The following is a 24,209-nucleotide window of genomic DNA, read 5'->3' as shown; positions in this document are numbered from 1 at the left end:
TTGTTTATATATGTTTACCGGTTTCGAAGCTAACCGCTTATTTTTCAAAATTGATTACTACATAATAGATTTATATTATCCACTGACACTTCGTGATGGAATTGCATTTTAATATATTATTAGATTAAAACCAATATTTTTAGCTTTTCCACTTTATTTTTATATGACCAGCGACCGGGTTTCGTCGTTACCGACATCATCAGACTGGGTCACCAGTTATGACATCATCAGTTACGACATCACCAGTCTGATGATGTCGGTAACGACGAAACCCGGTCGCTGCTCAAATAAAAATAAAGTGGAAAAGCTAAAAAAAATATATATTGGTTTTAATCTAATAATATATTTATTACTTCAGTCTTGAAAAAGAAGTGGTTAGCTTCAAAACTGGTCGACATTATAATTAAGTTATGATAAATTATTTATAGTGACAACATTTTGAGTGTATCAAAATAATTGTTCAAAAATGAAAATGTTATTTTCTGGCGTTTCTCGTGTGAAAGAAGGGTTCTCTGTTGTGAGCGAACACTGAAAGAACGTATGGTTTGCATCCCTTATATCTTGTCCACATTCGCAAAATAGTGATGTAACGCTCGTATCTTATAGAGGTGCACAGGCAGTGAGCAGTGCCCAGACCTGAGGCAACATAGCATCGAGATGGAAGTTCTAGACAAGGATAAGTTCCAGCACCATAGTTTGAATGGGATTTTAGCTTAAATATCGGTGTAATATGCTCCACGATGCTGTTTGGACTCGGTAAAATACCATTTTGTCCGCCTCCATAGTGTAATGGTCAGCACGCTCGGCTACCGTTCTGGAGGTCCCGGGTTCGATTCCCAAGGGGGGTAAAATAAATATAAGTGATTTTTCACTGTAATATTTATTCAATATTACCATGGACTGGTACCTGAAGCGGAGGGCTGATCACCCTTCCTTCATGTGTAAACGATCAAGATAACACTGCGTTTATATGACACAGTGCCCTATGCAGCATTGGGGTGCGGATAAGGGTTTTATTATTTTATCATTTGTTTTTTTTTTTGGAAAACCAACAGAATATGTAACAAAAATAACACAACATAGTAAAATTAAAAAAATAACATTCCAATTAGAGGTTTTCACTTAAGTTATCTAAAAATAAAAATAAACTGTCATGTATATAAAAGTATAACTATATAATAAACTTACATTACATGTTTTTATCAAATAATAGAAACTTTCTTTTTCAACTGGTCAAACAGACATCAATAATATTTCTCTTAAACGTATTAAAAGAAACATTACTGATGTCTATTTCATTAAGCATTACATTGCACATATCGCAGGCTCGATTTAAAAATGAATTTCTGGAAGACTTGGTGTGTATTTTAGGTATTATATATATATATATATATATATATATATATATATATAGGTACCAGCTATCTTTCAATCGTTTAGGTGGTCTTCTTGAGGGTCTGATCCCGCCTATGCTGCTGTCCGCTGCCACCCTCACCACTCGATCCGAACTCGCTCTTCTCACATGATCTCTCCAGAAACGTCTTCTTTCTCTTCCCCATCGCACAACATCTTCAACATCGCAGATTTTTCTTATATCTGAGTTTCTTACTCTGTCGCGAAGTGTTAAGCCTGCAATGGGTCGTAGATTTTTCATTTCGGATGTCCTAAGAAGGCTTTTTGTTCTCGCGGTGTCGGCTCTTGTTTCCGTGCCGTATGTCAGGATCGGTCTTACGCAGGTTTTATAGATCCTCACCTTACTTTGTCCGCCTCCGTAGTATAATGGTCAGACCGCTCGGCTACCGTTCTGGAGGTCCCGGGTTCCATTCCCAGGGGGGGTCAAATAAATATAAGTGATTTTTTCACTCTAATATTAATTTAATAATACCCTGGACTGATAACTGAAGCGGAGTGCTGATCACCTTTCCTTCATATGTAAACGATCAAGATAACAGTGCGTTTATATGAAGCAGTGCCCTATGCACCATTGGGTTGCAGATAAGGGTTTTATTATTTATTACTCTCTTTCATCATGTATTTGTTTTATTTACCTAATCGTAAAAGATTAATTGTTATGTTTGCAGATCTCAACCTTAGCATTATTAAAGATTCATCTCGAGGCCTTGCAAAGCCCCGGGGCTTCGTGAAGCACGTTTTGAGAACCGACGCGATGGGCTATTTGATTATCATTGTAAGCGTCGGTCAATCTCGGTGAAACAGTTCATCAGAAATATATATATATATATATATATATATATATATATATATATATATATATATATATATATATATATATATATATATATATATATATATATATATATATATATATATATATATATATATATATATATATATATATATATATATATATATATATATATATATATATATATATATATATATATATATATATATATATATATTCGTTAGTATTCTGGGCCTGTTGTTTACCTATATATTTACACGGTTCAATCAATAGAGTTTGGACTCTGCTTCAAACTTAATTAAAATGTTCAGTTGCTTGACTTCGACTTGCTGGATATCTTATTATACAGGGATGGTGAACCTTTGAGACGCGTCCCAGAAAAAAAATGCCGGAAGTTTATTTTTATAAAAATTACGATTATTAATATGAAGTTCATCAAAATTTATTAACTAATTAACCATCTAGCAGAGAAAATAGAACGTTCCACATATCTGTCTTTGCAAAGAATCTTTCTCTCTTTTTATTTATTTTTATTTATATATTTATACATTTTGCCCGCCTCCGTAGTCTAATGGTCAGCACGCTCGGCTACCGTTCTGGAGGTCCCGGGTTCGATGCCCAAGGAGGGTAAAATAAATATTAGTGATTTTTTCACTGTCATATTTATTAAATATTACCCTGGACTGGTACCTGAAGCGGAGGGCTGATCACCTTTCCTTCATGTGTAAACGATCAAGATAACACTGCGTTTATATGACGCAGTACCCTATGCAGCATTGGGGTGCGGATAAGGGTTTTATTATTTTATCATTTGTTTTTTTTTTTGGAAAACCAACAGAATATGTAACAAAAATAACACAACATAGTAAAATTAAAAAAATAACATTCCAATTAGAGGTTTTCACTTAAGTTATCTAAAAATAAAAATAAACTGTCATGTATATAAAAGTATAACTATATAATAAACTTACATTACATGTTTTTATCAAATAATAGAAACTTTCTTTTTCAACTGGTCAAACAGACATCAATAATATTTCTCTTAAACGTATTAAAAGAAACATTACTGATGTATATTTCATTAAGCATTACATTGCACATATCGCAGGCTCGATTTAAAAATGAATTTCTGGAAGACTTGGTGTGTATTTTAGGTATTTTAAATAAAGTTTGGTTTCTGGTCTTCCGCGTTCATGAATCTCCTGATACATACCCGCCGATTATTCCGACTCCTGGCCATAAATAAAACTAAAATACTTGTTAAATCCAGTTTTTTTTCAGTCCTTCTCTGCTTCTATTACCAACTACATTCGACCCATAAACTTGTTTTACTTCTCCTTAATCACTCATTTCACTCCTTTCAAGAACGTCATAAATCAAAAAACTTGATTCTGCAGGAGAATGTTTTTAAAGTTTAAAAATTTAACACAATGTATAAAAAATAAATATCAAGCCACTTAATGAACTTTTTACTGTGCAACAGTTCTTTTGAGGTAAAACCTGAAGGTTTTTTCTCTATTTGAAAAATATTTAGTGCATTTAAAAAAAATTATTAAACCATACCTTTTCTTCTAAATGCAAAAAGAACATTTTCTGCTCTGTAGCGGGTAAATATTAAGTTAAAAATATGTCTCTTTTGCTGGGATATAGTACATTTTCTGGGCATTCCGAAAACATGCACAACTGAAAATTGACGATTTTTGATTAACAACGTTCTTGAAAGGAGTGAGCGACATGTCCAATCAACACGCCTTTCTTAACTTTATCCATAATTTTATTTATAGTCATTCCGACTTCTGACCTGAATACTTTCAAGTATTTCAAATACTTTCGAGCCAATTTTTTCGCTTTTTTTCTGTCTTTATTATTAACTACATTTGCCTCATAAATGTATTTTTCTTCACTCGTTTGAGTCACATGCCCAAATTATCTCACCACCCTTTCATTGTATCGATAATGCTTATCTCAGCTGTGCCTTCATTCGGAACAATCTAGTATTTTATTCATGGATTACCTTGAGAAAGGAGAAATCAATAAAAGCTAATCTTATATGGTCTTACTGATGCGTATGAATGAGTAATTAAAAAAGAATTTCTGTAATTTTTATACGAACTTATTGTGTGATGTGTATATGTATATGGCAGTTTATCATTTTTATTTTTTATTTTTTTAAATTTATTCAATGTAGTTACATTTTTAAGTATAGCATAAAACATTTAAAATTACTAAACATTTATACATATGGAAAACTTTTAGTTTCAGATTCGCTGTGCCTCTCCAAAAAAGAGACTGAGCTCTTGTGCTTGGAGAGGGACTTACACTCATGGTTTAATGTTATAAATAATTAATTGTATAATAGTCTTTTTTATACATTTTTCAAGATTTATATGTAATGTGCATTAAGTTTTTTCTTAAGAATTTTTATATCTTCTATTTTTTAAATTTCTTTAGGAAGTTTATTGAAATATTTCATTCCCAAATATTTGAAGTTTTGTTGAAATTACTTAGTATTGCATTTTGGAGTTGAAAAATCATTTAAGGATCTCGAAGATAAACTTTTTTTAAATTCAAATAACTGTCACCCTTTAGTATTTGAAAAATTGCGGATTTTTTATAAATGATTTCCATGTTTGGGACTTGAAATTTTGTAAATAATAATTTTGTAATTTTGATGTTTTCATTTCAACTAGAATATTCCTACTCCGGCAATTTATTTCCCAATAAAGTAATAAGTTTTTACTTTATTGGTATTTATATTATAAAAATAAATAAGTTTTTTTCTGTCATCTCTTTCACCATCTTTAATTTATAAAATCGAGATATCTCTGCGTAAGGATGATATATTTTTTAAATGCTTTGTGATAAAACTCAATGGCTCAAAACATCTATTATGGGATGTATTGTAAAAAAACAGTTATTAAACTTTTAGTTATTTTAATAAATTAAGTATGAAAGGTTTGTGATTCCTGTGATAGTTGATACCTACATAATCCCTCAGAATATTGAGGAATCACATCACGATCTTCATTTCGAAACTTACTCTTCTGACTTAGTATGAAGACAGGCCATTGCAGAAAAGGCCTGTCTTCATACTAAGTCAACAAAAGAAAACAACTACTTGAGTACGGTAAAAATAAACAATAGTAAATTTTGAGTATTACTGGAAAAATATTGAAGAATTTCCGAACAGACAGATGATTTTGTATGTTAAAAAAATATGTTTTATAATGATGGGAATATTTTTATTAATATATATATATATATATATATATATATATATATATATATATATATATATATATATATATATATATATATATATATATATATATATATATATATATATATATATATATATATATATATATATATATATATATATATATATATATATATATATACATTTTAGTTTATTTATATCATAGGTACATACATTTTTTTTACTATATGTTTACGGCTCTTTGGGCATGGCCTGTGATGTTTTACATGTTAATACAATTTTTATTTGTTTTTTTAATTATTAGATTATATACTTTACAAATAATAAAAACATTAACAGTTTACAGTATAAAAGTTTTACAATAAAATAATTATACCTGGACTTTAATTAACTCTCTACTTTCTACCTTGTCCCTTCCAACGAGAAGCAACCATCGACGGACACTGTTCTTAAAGACATGATCACTACTGGAATTCTTAATAATTACGGGCAGCAAATTAAAAATCTTTGGCGCAAGGAATGAAAAGGTTTTTTGCGCATAACTTGTTTTAACGAATGGGCCAACATAGTTTATATTTAATGCTGTCCGGGTTCGAATATTTTGTTGAGTTCTTACCTTATCCATTTTATTGCAGAAGTGAATTAATGCTTCTTTGATGAACATATTGATAATGATATAGAAAGAAGAGAGAATGTTGGACACTGTGTGAATGGCGCATTGAAATCTGTTAAAGCAAATAAAAACCCTTCAACGAAAGCTAAACTGGCAGTGCACAATGGAGTTATGGTTTCAACCCTTATGTATAGAAGTGAACCACAGATTTGGAATAAGAACGATGAAAGTAGACTGACTGTACGCAGTTGGAATGCGATCTCTTCGTATGCCCCATGTATGATAGATGTTCGAATGGTGATAAAAGGAAATAATGCAAGGCTGAGATATGCATTATCGATACAATTAAGAAAGGTGTGTTGTGATGGTTTGCATATGTGGATCGAATGAGTGAAAAAAGATCAGTAAAACAAATTTATGAGACGAATGTGCTTGGTAACAGAAGCAGAGAAAAACCAAGGAAAACTTGGCAGATCAAGTATTTCAAATCATTGTAAGTGCAACATTTTGAGTGTGTCCAAATACTTGTTCACAAAATCTGGATTATCTCCAATTACAGGAGTTACTTTCATATCATTTTTGACATCTCACCAAAGTGCCCAGATTTCCATATTCTTCCTGACCTTTGATGAGATGTCAAAAATAATATGATAGTAACTCCTTTGATTGGAGATAATCCAAATTTTGTCAACAAGTATGTGGACACACTCAAAATGTTTTCAATAAATTATCTGGTCAAATTATAAGCATAAATAATAAAAACGAAAATGATATTTTCTGGCGTTTCTCATGTGTGTGATTAAAATCCAGGATTCGGACCTCGCATACTAATAAAAGAGTTTCTGCTCAGTAAAAAAAAAAATTCTTTTCATCTTACCAATAGATGTCTCTAGTGAAGTTTTAGTGATTCAAGAATAATGTTTCAAAATTGGTTGAAATATATAGAACTTCCGAGAATTTGAGTAGTGTGGTTGTCAATAATGGGTAGATTTGGTGAATATTACACGAATGTAAAGCGATCGCTTGAACCAGCCTATGACGGTCGTCAGCCCCGTCTTCGTGCCCAGACTTCCATATTCTTCTTCATCTTTGATGAGATGTCAAAAATAATATGAATTGTAAGTGGTCAGATCAAAAGTCCCAATAATCGATCGGTATGTATGAGGAGATGGATGAAAATAGAAGAGGTAAAGATTGTTTGTAAAAACAGATTGATGTGGCGTTCTTTTCTCTCTGCCTACCCCTGCGGAGAAGTGGCATGATGGTAGATAATTATTTATTTTAGAAAAAGATTATTTCTTTGTAGACGGTCAAGAAACGTAACAATAAATAGGTTTTAAAGATAACGAACGAATGAAGGAGTCCTGTTGGATACCGTTAAAACACCAAGTAAGACGATATGTCATAATATATCAAGTTAGACTACAATGTATCAGTTACATAATACAGGGGAAGATAAAAGTTATATGGATGTGAAAAGGGAGAATACGAGTGTCATGTCGTACATTTAATAATAAAAATATATGAGACCTTCGTGCGTTAGAATTTTTTATTTATTATTATTTTTTTATTATTTGAACTTTTGTACAATATGTGTGTACATTGGCGGGCTTATTGCTATAAAGCAATATCTTCCAACCAACCAAAAAAAACAGACTAGTGTGAACGATCTAGGCTTGTACCTTTTGATGTCTGTTAGAAATTAGTGGGGAGATAATGCTGATGAGATATTGAACGGCTAAAGCCTTTAACATAATAATAAAATAAATCCCTTGCCGCACCCCAATGGTGCATAGGGCACTGCTTCATATAAACGCAGTGTTACCTCGATCGATTGCACATGAAGGAAAGGTGATCAGCCCTCCATTTCAGGTACCAGTCCAGTGTAATATTGAATAAATATTAAGAGTGAAAAAATCACTTTTATTTATTAAACCCCCTGGGAATCGAACCCGGGACCTCCAGAACGGTAGCCGAGCATGCTGACCATTACACTACGGAGGCGGACAATAACATAAAGCCTTTAACATGATACATATCGTAGTCGTACAGGAGAAAGTGACCAACTGACGAAACGTAAAATGTTCGGGAGGGCTATTTAAGTCACTTTTGCTTGGCAACAAAATAAACACCAATGCAGTTAGTCATTTTTACCAAGTCAATATAATATACTTATAAGTTTAAAATCCTTTGGGATGTTTTTCAGGGCAATATTAAGCTAGTAAGATATCAAATAGTCAATGATCACGTTTTTGTAAAAAAAAAATGCACTTGGTCACTTTCTCCTGTATGACTACGATATATACAGTATCTAATATAAAAATGTGTTGAGGTGGTTTGGACATGTAGAACGAATGAGTGAGGAAAGAACGGTAAAACAAATTTATGAGGCGAATGTTGGGAATTGGGAAAAGAAGAAGAGGAAGACCGAGAAAAACATGGCACGATCAGGTACGCCAAATACTTGAAAGAGGTGAGGTTAGGAGTCGTAACAATCGGCGGGTATGTATGAGGAGATGCATGAACGTGGAAGAGGCGAAGAATGTTTGCAAAGACAGAGTGGTATGGCGTTCTATTCTCTCTGCCTACCCCTGCGGGAAAGCGGCGTGATGGTTAGTTTGTTTTTTTTTTAAATATAAAAATACACTAATGAATACACTAATAGAGAAACAAAAAGTTTTAAACATAAAGTAATAGTAAAATAACAAATAGTAAGCACTGGTCAATACACGTCTCCTTCACACACTATCTGCGAGCAGCGAGAGAGAGTGAAATAAAATGATTAAATTTATCCATTATAACATGGAGAAGAAATGCTGAGAAAGTACAGACTTCAAGGTGGATAACAATATATTACAAAAATCTATACTATCAAAAACATTGGCTGACATGTGAAGCCGCGGAATTGAAGAGAACATGGGATTGTTTGCATTATGTACAAATACTGGGAATACAGATTTTTGCCTAGTACCTCTTCGACGGACGCTAAGCTTTATTAGATTTAGGAGATCAAGACTGTCCAAAAAATCGTTAAAAATTTTATATAACAGGACCAAATCAGTAATTACCCCTCTATCACTACGATTTATTAATTTTAGCCTCTTAAATTTGCAATTATAATCTAACTCAAGAATGGAAATGGAAGCTTTTGGGTTCTATGCAGAAAACAGTTGACTTTATACATTGCTCTATTTGCATTTATTGACCATTTCACTATTAAAGGATAAGAGAATGGTTATGTAGAAATTATCAATATCATAATTATTTAACCCTTTCAATACTGTAGGGACATATTGTCCCAGAGAATTTCTGATGATTACTAAAATAATTTAAATGCTTACAAGTGCATTGGGATCTGGGATTTTAGTACTGTACGGTCATATGCTCGTAAACAAGGCCAAACCTGCTTTGTTGCTGTGCGCTGCTGCTTTTTTTTGTCACTAAATGAATGAGATTTAACTTAAAACTAATATAATTATAATTTCGTGTGGAGATTGTGATAAAAAATATATTGGCCAAACTGCGAGAAATTTAAAGATTAGAACTGAAAAACATCATAGCGGTCTTGTTAGTAATTATTTTTCGGAATTTGCAAATCACATAATAGATACTAATCACTCATTTCACTCTCATAAATTAAAATTATTACACCTTGTTCCATATAAAGGCCAAATTATGAATTATCTTGAAAATTTAGAAATCCAAAAAAATTTAAATTTTAAAAATAATTTATTAAATAATATATTGTTTCAAAATTCTTCACCTTTGCTTTCCATTTTTCCTTTGCTTTCAAACTCCGTCCCTTGACTAACCCTTTCCCTTTACTTTTCCCTCTCCTTATTTATAGAACAATTTTATATTTTATATTTTAGTTATCATACAGACCTGAATGATGGAAGTTTAACTTCTGAAACATGTAGTCCATGATAAAACTTAAGTGGTAAAAAACAAGTGTTTTCTTTAATCATTATAATTATAATCTTTGATTACAGAGAAACACATTGGAGTATATTATTTCATACCTACTTGAAAGCAAAATATAACCTCGTTATATGTATATATATATATATATATATATATATATATATATATATATATATATATTTATTAAGTTATTTATGAAATATATGATGAAATTAAAGTGCTTTGGTAGTAACGTGTAGTATTGTTTGCACACTGTTGTAGTGATTGTCCTAACAAAGAGATAGGTACTTCTCGAAGCCGGTAAACAAAAAATATCCGTGAGTGGTTAAATACTAATATTACAAAAATGTATATTTAAAAGTAATATATATGTTTTAAGTGATATATTATCTGAATGTTACGTACATAAATAAATGAAAAATCTCAAAAATCGATTATGAACGATACTGAAAGAATGGATACATGGCTGGCTACTAACATTCATGACGATAGCAATATGAGACGCTTTGTATTGTATTAGGAAACACGTGATACACGTGTTTGAATATTGATTAGATTTTCATATTTTTGTTATCGAACGCACGTAGAAAGAAATTCAATCCGACAGAGGAACGTGACAAACAAAAGAAACGTTTTATTACGAATATTTATTAAACTTATTCATCTATATAAATGTTACATTCCAATACAGATGGCTGTTGTGAACTCACTAGTTGAATTAACATCTAGAAGGAGCAAAAATTTATAGAATTGATTAATGTTACACGTATCGCTCACTCCTTCAAGAACGTCATAAATAAAAACACTCGATTTTTCAGTAGAACGTTTTTAAAGTTTAAAAATAGAATACAATGTAATAAAAATAAATATCAAGTCACTTATCGAACTTTTTACTGTGCAACAGATCTTTTTAGGTAAAACCTGAAGGTTTTTTCTCCATTTGAAAAATATTAAGTATATTTAAAAAAATAATTCAACAATACCTTTTCTTTAAAATGCAAAAACAACACTTTCTGCCCTGTAGCGGGTAAATATTAAGTTAAAAATATGCCTCTTTTGCTGGGATAAAGTACATTTTCTGGGCATTCCGAAAACATGCACAACTGAAAATTGACGATTTTTGATTTATGACGTTCTTGAAAGGAGTGAGCGGTATGTAAAGTGATCACTTAACTGAGGCTATAACGGTTTTAATCCTTGTAAAGGCATAGACGTGTATTCTTCTTCATCTATATTGAGATGTCAATAATGTTAAAAATAACTACTGAATGAAGATAATCCAGATTTGTGAACAAGTATTTGGACACACTCAAAATGTTATAAACATATAATAAAAAGTTCACGCATTCGCGGAAGCCTGGGTGTAACATACATCAATAGTAAGGTAGAGGAAAGGCAATTGAAAAGGTATGGGCACATAGGACGCAGAGAACCTGAACATATTGTGAACCAGGCAATCGCGATGGATCTTCCTTGAAAGACATCTAGAGGGAGATGAAAAAATTCATGGATGCTGCAGAAACATAACATGATTCGAAAGCATGGCCTAGATGACGTATATGACAGAAGGACCTACAACCAGAAGACGAGGAGAACTGACCCCTAACAGTCTACAAAGACGATAAGTTGCAATGGAGCTAGGAAGAAGAAGACACCAATATTCTTGTAAATTTTAAGAATTTTCCTGTAAAATAAATACTAATAAACCAACACAAAAATGAAGACACATTTTTCTCCATTTTGCATAAAATTTTCTTCAAAAATGCGCGCAGCGAGGGAAAAATGAAAATCTTTTCTAAGATATATAATGGATCGCATTAGGGTAGCAGAGGGTAAGAACGAAGACATATAAATCAGAAATACGAAAAATGGAGTTTTTTAACTTCTAATAGGCCTTTGACAGGCTTCCCTTTGAACTTAAGGACTTAATTTTTCAACCTTTTAAAAAAATGACAATATCGATTATTGTCATTTTGACTTTTTTTAGGTATTGTAATTAAACTTTTTTAGTTACTATATTTGTTCGCCTCCGTTGTGTCATGGTCGGCACGCTCGACTTCCGCACTAGAGGTCTCGGGTTCGATTCCCAGGGGGCTAAAATAAATATAAGTGAGTTTTTCACTCTGAGTCCGCCTCCGTGGTGTAATGGTCAACGTGTTTAGCTACCGTGCTGGAGATCCCGGGTTCGATTCCCAGGGGGGGTAAAATAAAATATTTGTGATTTTACACTGTAATGTTTATTTAATATTACCCTGGACTGGTTCCTGAAGCGCAAGAGTGATCACCTTGCCTTCATGTAAGTAATGATCAAGAAAACACTGCGTCAATTCGATGCAGTGCCCTATGCACCATTGGGTGCGGATAATGGTTATAATAATTTTCACTCTGATATTTATTCAATAATATCCTGGACTGGTACCTGAAGCGGAGGGCTGATCACCTTTCCTTCACGCATTAACGATTAAGATGACACTGCGTTTATATGATGCAGTGCCCTATGCACCATCAGGTGCGGATAAGGGTAAGAAGAAGAGTTTTAAAAAATATATAAATTCTTCTTCATCTATGTTGAGATGTCGAAAATATTGGACACTTTTAATTAAATTAATCAAATCGTCAGAAAACACATTAAGACTATTTTGAGTAAAAAAAAATAAGTACTTGATGTTTATTTTTTTTTAAGTCTCTTTTTAACGAGTTTCTCGCGCCAGTTCATAGATGACTCACCTCAGTCGTTATTTTGTGCAAAATATTTACATAGGAATTCCTAAATTGTTTAACTTCTCAGTAAATACAGTTCCGTTACGTCTCGAAGCTTGTGTACGTTAGTGTACCTGTTAATGCGCGTGCGTCATATTAAATCGCTTCAATCCTTGCTATTTTGGATATGAACACTGGCGAACAAAAAAAACGAACCAATCTCAGAAAGAAAAAAAAAGTTTTTAAAATTGAAATTGATTATTTTTATTGTTTCGGCATTACTTTGTGGTAAGACATGTAAAAATTATTAAATAAAAGACTTGTTTTTTTACCACTTGATTTATTTATGACTAGTTTTTGAAGCTTAGCTTCCATCTTCAGGTCTAAACTAAACTAATATATTATTAAAAAAGTTTTCTATACTTATGGATAGGGGTAAGTCAAGGGGAGGGGAGTTAGTCAAGGGAAGGAGTTTGAAAATAAAGGAAAAATGGACAGCAAAGGTGAAGAATTTTGAAACAATATATTATTAACTCCTCCTATAAATAAGGAGACGAGGAAGATAAGAGAAATGTTTTATTTTAATTTTTAATGTTTTAATTATTATTTTGACCTGAAGATGGAAGCTTAGCTTCTGAAACTAGTAGTCATAAATAAACTCAAGTGGTAAAAAAAACAAGTGTTTTATTTAATATTTTAATTAGATTGAAATTTTTTTCTGAAATTTCTTGGTGAAACTGCATTTTATATAATAAAAAAATAACAAAAAAATAGTTTTACTCATATATTTTATTTTACTAGCTACCGGGTTTAGTCTGACGATGTCGGTAACTTTGGTTGGCTCAGTCTGGTAAAAAAAGAATGAAAATAGTAACCGACCGCCGGTTTTATTGAACGGCGAAAATACTTAAATACAATATATTCCCCATCAACTGGTCTATCAGAGCTGTTATCAAAACGAGATTAACTGATAAAGGAAAAGGAAACACTAACCAAAGTATGACATGTCACTCACTTCTTTCAACAACGTCATATATCAAAAATCGACAATTTTCTGTTGTGCATGTTTTCGGAATGTTCAGAAAATGTACTATATCCCAGCAAAAGCGACATATTTTTAACTTAATATTTACCTGTTTTGAATATTGAACTTCGTGGATCATATTATTTCGAGAAATAAAAGTACTTTGTGTTTTGATACACTCACATTTTTATTAACCAACCTGTTGCCGTCTTCAGGTTTTAATTTATGTCTTTGGTTTAATTTATGTCATAAATTAAACCCTGAAGAGGGCAACAGGTTGTTGCCGAAACTAGTTGGTTAATAAAAATGTAAGTGGATCAAAACACAAAGTATTTTTATTTCTCCAAATAATATATTAGTATTTACGTGTTGTTTTTGCATTTTGAAGAAAATGTATTGTTTAATTATTTTTTTAAATATACTAAATGTTTTTCAAATGGAGAATAAACATTCAGGTTTTACCTAAAAAGATGTGTTGCACAGTAAAAAGTTACATAAGTGTCTAGATATTTATTTTTAAAACATTTTATTATATTTTTAAACTTTAAAAAACGATCTTCTGAAAAATCAAGTTTTTTGATTTATGACGTTGTTGAAAGGAGTGAGCGATGTCACCATACTGCAATACATTATTGATTCGGTTTCTGTATGCACAGTAAATCTACGCGTCGCTGTGGCTCAGTCTGATTAAATAGAAAAATGAAAGCACGTTTTTCTAATATGTTTCAAATCACACGATAACATTGATGAACATAAATTATATTAAACTTTTTTACACCCAATCTCATCGTTGAATAACATATTACACAGAATTTCATTAAAATTTTTGAAAACCTATATTTTGTATATATTAAAAGCATTCATAACTTTGTGGTATGGAAATAAAGCACTCTCCTTATCATCCATTGTTTACTTTGTGTAATACCACTTTTTTTTTACCAAAAAAGTGGTATTACACAAAGTAAACAATGGATGATAAAATGAGTGTTTTATTAAGACCTGTTTAAACTTGATATATTTTTATTAATTTAACATGCATTACTGTGGTTCAATCTGGTCAAATGAAAATGAAATAGAAAGTCCACATTTTTATTTTTTATATCTTCACAATAGCTTGAGAATGAATAAAAATATTTAAATCTAATTAAACCAAAAATACGTCAAAAAAGTGATAGCAGATGTCAAGAAGCACGCTTGACAACCACTCTACTTATTTTTTTGGAACTCCTAGATTTATCATTAATCTGACGACACAGTACATATGAGTATAGAACAGCCATCTACGTTTGATTGAGAAAGCTTTTGTCAAGAAGAGACCCTTTTATTTGTATGTATGCAAGATCCGAACCTTGGATTATTTTTATATCCTGGGAAACGCCTGAAAACTTTTTTTTTTCATCTTGTTATTCCACCAAGTTAAGCCTAGATATCTAAACCATATTTGTAGATACAATGCCATTTGTGGGTCGCACAATATTGACATATGTAGTAGCTGTGATTTATCGTTAAATGTCTCTTACATTCATTCCTAATAAACCAAACTTACGTGCCATAACTAGTTCCTATTTTTTAATAAACACTTTTTATTAAGTTTCACGTTTTTATTTGCGTAGTCTGCCAGACGAATGTTTAGTTATTAAGGTTAATACCAAATTTATAAATTAAAATACTATTTAGTAAAGAATTTGGTAACTGTATAAAAAGCTTAGCTAAAAATGTGTTTGGAAATACGCTAGTGTTTTTGCCTAGAATTTTCACTCATGAATTACATGAAATTATAGTAAATTTAAACATAAAGAGTAAATCCACTCACGAGTAGGCATAGGCTATGAAACTTAAAAAGTTGAAGCCTGAGTAGGGACATGATAAGCGGTGTTGCAGTCACCTGGACATTAGGCAATTCAAGTCATGTTTGGAAATGTCGCGAGACAAATGGGTTTAAACTTTTGTCCGCGACTGTACATATTTCTATGATGGTGGATACACTGCCAAGCGGATGTTATCATTGGAATATAATTCAGGGCTGCCACAAAGTCGTTGATACGCGGAAAAGAGCCAATGATACATTCAAACAATCAAATCACTTCTATTTCTTGGCAATAGCATTTCAGTCGATAAAAAAATATATAACTAACTAATAAACCAAGCATCACGCCGCTTTCCGCAGAAGATGGTTGATAAAATAAAACGTTACACCATTCTTTCTTTGCAAAAAATCTTCGCCTCTTCTTCGTTCATGAATCTCTTCATTTATACTCGTAGCCGCTGATTATTTCGACTCCAAACCTGACCATATTCAAGTATTTGAAATACTTGATCTTACCAAGTTTTCCTCGGTATTCCTCTGCTGCTATTACCGCCTACATTAGCATCATATTTTTTAGTACAAATCATAACACGAAATTCTAAATTTTATCGTAAATACTTAACTTATCCTTGCATTCTTTCCTAATATCACCATTCATACATCGTTTCGCCGCACATTCATCTGAGTGATCTCATTATGACTGCATACAGTGTACTTTTATAACGAACAATGAGAAAAGAACAGTGAAACAAATTTGAGGTGAATTTAGTTGGAAATAATAGCAGAGGAAGACCGAGGAAAATTTAGCATGATCAAGTATTTCAAATACTTGAAAGTGGTTAGTTAGGAGTCACAGTAACCATTACGCTACTTCCCTAGTAATAAAGTAAAACTTCAATATATATGAGTTTCTAAATTTCTGAACGTGTGGTTTAAAAAGACATTTAATTACGATGTGGAACTGGTTCCGTAACATGCTACTTGAGAATAAAAGTAAAACATCAATATAAATTTGCAACTAAATGTGGTTTACGAAGATATATATTGTTACTTACGATGTGGAACTGTTTCCGTAATAAACAACTTCAGAATAAAGGTAAAACTTCAATATAAATGTGTGTCTAAATTTCTGAACACGTGGTTTAAGAAGAAATATTATTACTTACGATGTGAAACTGTTTCTGTAACATGCTACTTGAGAATAAAAGTAAAACATCAATATAAATTTGCAACTAAATGTGGTTTACGAAGATATATATTGTTACTTACGATGTGAAACTGTTTCCGTAATAAACAACTTCAGAATAAAGGTAAAACTTCAATATAAATGTGTTTAAATTTCTGAACACGTGGTTAAAGAAGAGAAGTTGTTACTAACGATGTGAAACTGTTTTCGTAACATGCCGCTTGAGAATAAAAGTAAAACATCAATATAAATTTGCAACTAAATGTGGTTCACGAAGATATATATATTGTTACTTACGATGTGGAACTGTTTCCGTAATAAACAACTTCAGAATAAAGGTAAAACTTCAATATAAATGTGTGTCTTAATTTCTGAACACGTGGTTTAAGAAGAAATATAACTGTCTTCGTAACATGCTACTTAAGAATAAAAGTAAAAATTCAATATAAATATTTGACTAAATGTGAGCATGTGGTGGTTTCGCCACAGTGCGAAATGAAACTCAAAAAAAAAATTATTCGAAGGACCAGTCTTATGGTATTAACAATAAGACGACGATTCTACAAGATAGAAATATTTAGATCGATTTGGAGTCGTGATACTCTCCCGAGTTAGTTCGATGATTTATGCTCGAACCTTCAAGTACCAAGGGACGGCGAGTTCGATAAATATCAAATAGCACGTATGAATAAAGAACTAACCTTTTATTCTTATAGATGGTCTTGATCCAGCGCTGGGATCAGGGCGATTCTCTCTTGATGGTGGTGATGGGGTCACAAAATACAGCGAGGTATTCACAACAAATTCAATATAGAGCGCCCGCGTGAAGAGTCAAATTGCAACTGTTTTTTTTACTTTTGTTTTTCTTTTGTCTTGTATTCGGGCAGTCGGGCGTCGTTCGAAATTCAAAACGTACTACCGATAAGTACCGGCCAAACCATGCCCCCCGCCTTGGAAGTTCCTAGAGCTTCCGAAACCGTCGACGCAAACCGAAAGAACCACGAACTCCAAAACGATCAAACACGAATGTTGAAGAGAGAGAAATAATATGGAAAAATACTTAAATAAAGGGATAATTAAATAATTCATTTCAATTTGAACCATAAGAGGTTTGAGGTAATTCTCTCAACACTTTCACTTGTTCGGAAACGTCCAATTCAATACAATTGGAAACTTAATGCAAAAACAAACAAACAAAAGAAAAACTGAGATAAAAAAAATGCAAAAACAATAGATAAACAAACTACTATTGATTTGGAATTGGACACAGTTTAACAACTGGCCTTTTGAAGCTGGTGGTTTGGGTTCTGACCAAAGCCACTCTGGCAATACCATCGGTGCCAGGGTATAATTCTTCTATTCTTCCTAGAGGCCAACGTAAAGGAGGGATGTCGTCTTGTATAATTAGAACTAAAGTACCCACAGTTACCGGGTGATCGGGTGTACACCACTTTTGGCGCACTTGCAATGTATGCAAGTATTCCAACCTCCACTTTTTCCAATATTCTTGGACTAAACTGTCTAATAACCGTTTACGAAAACCTAGACTATAACTGTTTGTTTCCAAGGCCGGAAGAGATTGCAAAGGTGTAGACATGAGAAAGTGGGCGGGAGTAAGGACTTCCGGATGAGGTTCGCCCGATAACACACAAAGGGGTCTCGAATTAAGGAGAGCCTCTATCTGTACTAATACCGTAAGGAGTTCTTCATAAGTCAGTAATTGACTTCCTATTACTCTATATAAGTGTGATTTGAAACTCTTAATATTTGACTCCCAGATTCCACCAAAATGTGGACTATGAGGTGGAATTAATTTCCATTCTATACGACGCTTAAGCATTTCTTTGCTTATAATATTGTGGTATTCCTGCGATACGGTTAACTTATAAATATCTTCTAACTGTGCCTTAGCTCCAATAAAATTTTTACCATTATCTGAGTACAAACATGATACAGGTCCTCTTCGCGACAAAAAACGTTTGAACGCGGCTAAGAAAGTATCGGAGGATAAGTCCGAAGCAAGTTCAATATGTACAGCCTTAGTTGTTAAGCAAATAAAAAGACACAGATAAGCCTTTTGAGAACGTTGTCCGCGCTTTCTAGTGAGAGTAATGTTTAGAGGACCCGCGTAATCAACACCTGTGTGGACAAAAGCTTTTGCCTCCTGTATCCGATATGATGGAAGATCAGCCATTTTCGGAGTTGGATGTGACGGAGACATGCGGAAGCAGGCATTGCATTTATTTACTCGCCCTCTAATGACGCTTCTGGCAGAAAGAATCCAAAATCTTTGGCGCAGGATAGACATAAGGAGTCCCGATCCCGTATGTAAGTGAAATTTGTGGTACCGATCTATTATTAAATTGACCACATGGTCTCGTTTTGGAAGAAGCGCTGGGTGTTTGGTTTCAAAAGGAAGATCTGCTTTGGATAATCTTCCTTCAATGCGTAAAATACCTTCTTCGTCTATAAAGGGACTCAGACGTTTCAACTGTTTTGATATGACCTGAGACCCCTTTAATTGGCTTATTTCGTCTGAAAAATGCATGCTTTGGACCGCTCTAATAACCACCTTCTCAGCTTCTATCAAATCTGAGACTGTAACTGTCACCGAACGAGGTAACCGTTTTAAAAAACGTAAACAATATACAATTATACGAAGAAGCCTGTCCCAACACGAGACTCTTTTAGACAATTCGTAAAACTCCAAACAATTATTAACGAATGTATTCGTTGTTAGAAAAACTTTAGAACGTTTGTATTCCAATTTTTTATCTTCGGATTCTTCAAAGGAAAATTTATTTATAGGCCACGTAGAGCAATCTTCCCTAGCCCACGGTGGACCGTTTAACCACAGAGGGTGGTCAATTAATTGCGCGGGTGTCAACCCGCGAGATATACAGTCGCTTGGATTTTGCTTACCATTGATATGGTAAAAATATTTGGGATCAAGAAGTTCTTGAATCTTGGTGATCCTATTTGCGACGAATGTGTCAAAACGATGTGGTGATGAGTGAGTCCAGTGTAGAGCGACTGTCGAGTCACTAAAGGCATATATATTTTTTACTGTACACCTTGAGGAAATTGTATCGATGACGAATTTAATAAGCTTTGCTAATAATAAGACTGCGCAAAGTTCTAATCGAGCTAAAGACACAATTTTGAGTGGAGCTACACGACTCTTGGCTAGAATAAGACTTATTTTATTGGGATTATTTGGAACTTCTATGCACGTATAAACACAGGCGCCGTACGCGCGTTCGCTGGCGTCTGCAAACCCTAATATGTTTAAAGTACATAATTCCGATTCAAAGCCTAAAAATCGAGGTAATTTAAATCTTTTTAGCAGAGGCAATTCTTTTAAGAACTTTTGCCAGGTAGTTTTTATTTCCTCAGGTGGCAATTCATCCCACCCTAACTTACGAATCCATAAAGCTTTGGTTAATAATTTCGCATATAAGATTACTGGAGAACAATAGCCATTGATATCCCACAACTTTGCCACCGTTGACAACATTGTGCGTTTGGTACATTTAGGTATTGGGCTACATTTTACAGAAACTGTTAAAACATCTTTCTTAGGACACCAATCTAATCCGAGAATCTTAAGGTTATCCTCTTCATTGTCAAATTTAACTTTACTAGTTAAACGATTACTTTCCCGAATAGCATTCATTACTTTCGCCGAGTTGCTTACAAATTTAACTAATTCAAAACCTCCTAATTTGAAAAGTTCAATTAGACTTAGCGCCAACTTAACACCTTCTTCCGTTGTGCGAGTGGACGTGCCTAAATCGTCCATATAAAAATCTTCGGACGCGATTTTGGCAGCGTATGGATATTTATCATGTTCATCTTTAGCTAGCTGCTTTACGGTACGCCTAGCTAAGTAAGGACTACATCTCAAACCGAAGCACACGCGATTAAACTGGTACATCTTTATTACGTCATCAGTTTTAAATTTATACAGGATATTGAGAAAACGACGATCTTCAGGACGTACAATTAAATTTAGAAACATTTGCTTGATATCCGCGCTGAGTGCAATTGGAAATAATCTGAATTTTAGGATAACGGCGGGTAATTCTGCTTGTAAATTAGGACCTGGATGTAAACAATCATTCAGAGAAAGACCCGACGTAGTCACCTGACTGGCGTTTAGGACAACTCTAAGTTTTGTAGTGAGTTTGTCCGCTCGTTGAACTCCGTGATGAGGTATGACATAAAATGGCTCGTTAGAATTACTAAGTGGTATGGGAGAAATAAATTTATTTTCGAGATATTCTTCCATGACCTTATCATAGTCACGACGCAGAGTGTCATTTTGATTAATTTTGCGTTCTAACTTCTGATAGCGAAGTGTCGCAGTTGTAAGTGAATCTCCTAAACAAGATGGATCTCTATTAAAGGGTAGTGCTGTGACGTAGCGCCCAGTGCTATCCCGATGTATGTTTGATTTATAAAATTCTTCACACTGTTTTTCCCCAGATGAAAAACTTGGTTTTTCACTCGAAGGTGCTTCTTCTAATGTCCAAAATCTGGATACTAGTGACTCAATTGATTCCTTAGAAGTAGTCAAAAAATTATTAATAGGAGGACGAGTATCGTCCTTATCGTAACTTATCAAAGAATTGGCTGAACCTACAATTCCAAACCCAAATGCGGTCTCTATAGCGTCTGGGTTTCCTGGAGGTCCACGTATTCTTTTATCTCGCAAAATTTCAGTAAAGACTTCAGCACCCAGTAATTTGTCTACTGGTCTTGAAATGTGGAAGTCTCTGTCAGCTAAGGACAAATCTTTTAAATAGTTGAGAGATGAGGTATTAATCTCGGAAACTGGAAGGTTATCGGTTATCTTATTTAAAACTAGTGGTTGAATACTTAAATTATAACTAAGATCATACTGCGATTTTAAAACTAAATTTGTTACACCTTGAATTGGTTGCGAAGTATTTGACGACTCGAGTTCAGAAATTTTTGTCATCCGTATAAGTGTGTCTTTAACAAAATAAAACTTCCTTTTGAAAACTGTCAAGCTCTCAAAATTCGGTTGAAAATCTGGATTTAACTTCATTTGCAACACGTTTTCATTATCACACAAGTTTTTAAATTCGGAAAAATCATTGTCAATTTCCGATGCCTGTACTCTAAATTCTTGTGTAATTCGCGTTTCTTTTTGACTTTGATAAACATGTTGAGCTTGTTTATGTAGCTCTTCGATTTCCGCCAAAATATAATCTTTTTTTGCTTTCGCCAATTTAAGTTGTATTTTATCATTCATGTTTACGTAATGCTTATTGCAGTAGCAATATAATCAAAGGGAAACAAATTCACAAGGAATTTAAATATCGAATTTAGTATTGACACCAAATCCGAAACGCTTGCAATCGTAAATAGGTACGCTAGTAATCGTAAATATGTAAATCCGGCTCGATAGGACCAAAAATGGTTTCGCCACAGTGCGAAATGAAACTCAAAAAAAAAATTATTCGAAGGACCAGTCTTATGGTATTAACAATAAGACGACGATTCTACAAGATAGAAATATTTAGATCGATTTGGAGTCGTGATACTCTCCCGAGTTAGTTCGATGATTTATGCTCGAACCTTCAAGTACCAAGGGACGGCGAGTTCGATAAATATCAAATAGCACGTATGAATAAAGAACTAACCTTTTATTCTTATAGATGGTCTTGATCCAGCGCTGGGATCAGGGCGATTCTCTCTTGATGGTGGTGATGGGGTCACAAAATACAGCGAGGTATTCACAACAAATTCAATATAGAGCGCCCGCGTGAAGAGTCAAATTGCAACTGTTTTTTTTACTTTTGTTTTTCTTTTGTCTTGTATTCGGGCAGTCGGGCGTCGTTCGAAATTCAAAACGTACTACCGATAAGTACCGGCCAAACCATGTGGTTTACGAAGAGTTATTGTTACTTACGATGTGAAACTGTTTCTGTAACATGCTACTTGAGAATATAAGTGTATGTGTATATACAATATAAATGTATGAGTTAATTTCTGAACATGTGGTTTACGAAGAGATATTGTTACTTACGATGTGAAACTGTTTCTGTAACATGCTACTTGAGAATATAAGTGTATGTGTATATACAATATAAATGTATGAGTTAATTTCTGAACATGTGGTTTACGAAGAGATATTGTTACTTACGATGTGAAACTGTTTCTGTAACATGCTACTTGAGAATATAAGTGTATGTGTATATACAATATAAATGTATGAGTTAATTTCTGAACATGTGGTTTACGAAGAGATATTGTTACTTACGATGTGAAACTGTTTCTGTAACATGCTACTTGAGAATATAAGTGTATGTGTATATACAATATAAATGTATGAGTTAATTTCTGAACATGTGGTTTACGAAGAGATATTGTTACTTACGATGTGAAACTGTTTCTGTAACATGCTACTTGAGAATATAAGTGTATGTGTATATACAATATAAATGTATGAGTTAATTTCTGAACATGTGGTTTACGAAGAGATATTGTTACTTACGATGTGAAACTGTTTCTGTAACATGCTACTTGAGAATATAAGTGTATGTGTATATACAATATAAATGTATGAGTTAATTTCTGAACATGTGGTTTACGAAGAGATATTGTTACTTACGATGTGAAACTGTTTCTGTAACATGCTACTTGAGAATATAAGTGTATGTGTATATACAATATAAATGTATGAGTTAATTTCTGAACATGTGGTTTACGAAGAGATATTGTTACTTACGATGTGAAACTGTTTCTGTAACATGCTACTTGAGAATATAAGTGTATGTGTATATACAATATAAATGTATGAGTTAATTTCTGAACATGTGGTTTACGAAGAGATATTGTTACTTACGATGTGAAACTGTTTCTGTAACATGCTACTTGAGAATATAAGTGTATGTGTATATACAATATAAATGTATGAGTTAATTTCTGAACATGTGGTTTACGAAGAGATATTGTTACTTACGATGTGAAACTGTTTCTGTAACATGCTACTTGAGAATATAAGTGTATGTGTATATACAATATAAATGTATGAGTTAATTTCTGAACATGTGGTTTACGAAGAGATATTGTTACTTACGATGTGAAACTGTTTCTGTAACATGCTACTTGAGAATATAAGTGTATGTGTATATACAATATAAATGTATGAATTAATTTCTGAACATGTGGTTTACGAAGAGATATTGTTACTTACAATGTGGAACTGTTTTCGTGTGAGTTTTTACAACGGGACTATCCGTTTGGTGCAATAATTTACGAAAAAACGTGATTTATTTTAAAAATATATTCAATGTGTTACAATCGTTGTTTTTGCTGGGGCACCATATAGTAGGGATATGTATATATACGAGTATACATATATGTGGAGGTACTCACCAAAACGTTAAATTTCCATTATAAATGATTTTAAGTAATCAGGAATTCTAGCTTGTAAAATTGTTACGTTTTGGTGAGATATAATGATTTTATATTTGTGTCGCGTACTTTCAAAATCC

The 24,209-nt window shown here is 33.0% G+C and overlaps 1 protein-coding gene across 1 annotated transcript in view; it reads right to left on the bottom strand.

Annotated features, from left to right (window-relative positions):
* Positions 1-24,209, bottom strand: part of LOC148300306 (uncharacterized) — a gene marked incomplete at its 3' end in the record, with an annotated part of 112,956 nt that overhangs the window by 83,148 nt on the left and 5,599 nt on the right. The gene's annotated exons all lie outside the window — the stretch shown is intronic.

This window comes from Brachycentrus maculatus, unplaced genomic scaffold (genome assembly GCF_059751285.1).
Source record: "Brachycentrus maculatus isolate JH-2025_06_01 unplaced genomic scaffold, ASM5975128v1 h1tg000753l, whole genome shotgun sequence".
Taxonomy (NCBI): domain Eukaryota; kingdom Metazoa; phylum Arthropoda; class Insecta; order Trichoptera; family Brachycentridae; genus Brachycentrus; species Brachycentrus maculatus.
Note: the sequence above shows the minus strand (reverse complement) of the source record. Positions and strands in the feature narration are given on the sequence as shown.